Consider the following 3,076-nt stretch of genomic DNA (forward strand, 5'->3'; position numbering starts at 1 on the left):
ACATAAGGAACAAGAAGTAACTTCAGGGGTAAAACGATAATTGACCCAACTCTAATTACGAACAACCTATGAAGGATCGACTTACTAATCATGGTTATATCAAATGAACAGAAATATATCTATAGTGAGGGGAGTGCAACTACTAGGCTATAGTGGAGTGTCCTAGTAGTTAATGAGTGTTGTTGATTAACAAAGTTAATGAGTTTAACTGGTTAATCTTGGATCGTTGGAGCCCATGATCTATAGGTCCATTAGCTCCCTCTGCTAGCTCATATCGAACTAAACCATAGAATAGTGTGACGAGTGAGTTCGAAGTGGTCAAATTCAAATTAGGGAATATGCGCTACATATATACGATATATTTAACCGCATTTTTTGTTTTATTTACGAATTAAACAAACTGAGAGAATCTGAGATATTTAAATAAAATTTAAATATTTTAATCAAATAAGTGTCCGAATTGATTGGGATTGACATTTGAATTAATATTAAATATTAATTAAATAGTTTAATTAATCATCATGGGCGACCTTGACCCACCCGCGTGATCAACATCTTACCATAAGACGGATCCCCATGTAGAGTAGTGGATCTAACACTAAGTAACACTTCTCTAACAGGCGTCTCACCAAGCTCAATAGTACCACACCGGGGTAGAAAGGGAAGAGTAACACCTCCCTAACTACCGTCTCGCCTAGCTCAACGGTACCACATCGGAGTAGGAAGAGAAGAGTAACATCTCCCTAACTGGCGTCTCACCTAGCTCAACAGTACTACACTGGAGTAGGAAGTGGAGGGTAACATCTCCCTATCTGGCGTCTCGCCTAGCTCAACAGTACCACACTGGAGTAGGAAGGGAAGGGAAGCGGAGCATACTCGAACGCTATACAAGCTACTGTCGGCTAAGAGGTCATCTCTCTACACCTTAGGGTCCTAATGTGGTTCTTTATATCTCAAGGGTAGTTATTACTATTGAGTTAGGGGCCCTGGCTTCCACATTCACTCAATCAAGACTTCCAAGTCCATAACAGTCTAGGGTTAAAGGGTCTCTCCTTCTAAGCGTCGCTCACGACACCCAACTCCGTAACATCAGGAGGATCCCCTAACTAAACTCAACTCAATCCCTACAAGAGTTCACCCTAGGCATATCACAACACTAAAGCTTATCAATCATATCATAAGTTCACATAATCATTCCAGAGGAGTTTATGTATGATTAACAACGCATACAATCATACAAGCTCAACAGGAATATAACATCCATCAACACCCGGAGCGCAGATAAACAAATTCTCTCGTCTGCCAATATAGTATGAACAGATAAAAGCTGCAGTAAGATAGTCCAGCAAGCATACAAACAACAAGTACAAAATTTCAACAAGTACAAAATTTCACTAGGGCAGCAAGTCCAACAGATATATATTTAATTTCCCAAGTACAGAGGATCATTAGATCTAGCCACCTATGGGTAATTTTCTCTAGCAAGCATGCAAAACGAAGTCCAAAACTCTTGAAAGCCGGCTGATAGGTCCTAAATCAAGTTAGATTTAGATTAGTATCAAAACTGGGATGAAAAATAGTCGAACGGAAGTCAAATCAGGATAAAAATAGTCTCACGCGCTGGTTCACGCGCCCTGCGCCGGAGGGAGTCACCCACGTGCACAGACACGCGCGTGTACAGACGTTCATGAGGGGATGGAGTCGCACGTTGGTGTGTCGCCACGTGGCGAGGGCTGACTGGTCCACTGAGAGGCAGGGGGTGCGTTCAAATTTGGACGTATGTAGGTTCCTATGATTTTTCCATGCTGACAGGTGGTGAATGCGGGATGGGTCGGTTGACGGGTTCGGGTCGCACACGGGTTCACGGGTCGTGATTTTTCTCCCCCATTCCATGCCTGACACATGTCCTTTCTCACAGTGACACGTAGTCCTCTCCCTTCCTGACACGCGTCCCTCCGCCATTCATCTTCTTCCTCTCATCTCTGCGATTTTTCTGAAAACCGATTATTTTCTATTTTCTTTGTATTTTCGTATTTCTTTCTACACAACTCGGATTAATGTGATTCCTTCACGAGATATGTAGACTTCATATCTATCTACATATAGGTATTTTTCTTGTAATTTATTTCTAACCACAAGCATAATAAACTTAGTCCAAAGTTGGCAAAAAACATCAATACTTACATCCTTTGGTAAAAGCCGGAACTCCTATTTTCGATCTAAATCGATAATGACTTCCTTCACGGATTAATATACTCAAATTTCAGAATCTAACTCTCAATATTTCTCACAAATCCGAGGAAAATTCGAAAACGAAGGTTCAAGAATTTACTTACGGATTTTCTCTGTTCCTTGACGGTTTTGAAGGATTCAAGGGTTCATAATGCTTCCTATAGGTTCTATGAAGTATTTGTGAAGAAATCTCGGTCAAAACCGAACTCCTTGTGGTCGGATCGGAAGTGGCGGCTACTTCCCCTTCTCTCTAAAACCTTCTTTCTCTCCCTATTTTCTTTTTCTTCTCTCTTTTCTTTTCCTCTCCCACCTTTCTATTTTTATTTCTTTTTTTTTATTTCTCTTTAGTGACCTCCATTTCAGGTTCTTAACCAGGAAGATGGCAGAACAACCAAAATACCCTTCCGGGGTTGACTTTGACCATTTTTCCTAATTTTCCACCATTTTTTCTTTTTATATTTTTATTGAGTTCCTCAAATATTTAACATTTTTCTCTTCTATCTCATCTTAAAATTTGGTCTCTAAGATCCTCAATAAAATCTTGGTGAAGGGAAAAACTTGGGTTTTAAATTTCTCTTTGTGGTTCCCGTGTTACAAATTCTCCCCTCCTTAGAAACTTTGCTCCCCAAAAGTTTGTTTTCTTCAAAACAATTCAGAGTAAGACTTCCTAACGTCATCCTCACATTCCAAGGTAGCCTCGTTATCTAAATGATTATCCCACAAGACTCTGTCCATGGGAAAATTCTTGTTTCGCAATCGCTTGACATCTCGGGCTATAATTCAGATTGGGGCCTCTTCGTATGATAGGTCCTCTCGAAGCGCAAGTTCTTCGTGTTCAATGTTG

Source organism: Cucurbita pepo, chromosome LG06 (genome assembly GCF_002806865.2).
Source record: "Cucurbita pepo subsp. pepo cultivar mu-cu-16 chromosome LG06, ASM280686v2, whole genome shotgun sequence".
Taxonomy (NCBI): Eukaryota; Viridiplantae; Streptophyta; class Magnoliopsida; order Cucurbitales; family Cucurbitaceae; genus Cucurbita; species Cucurbita pepo.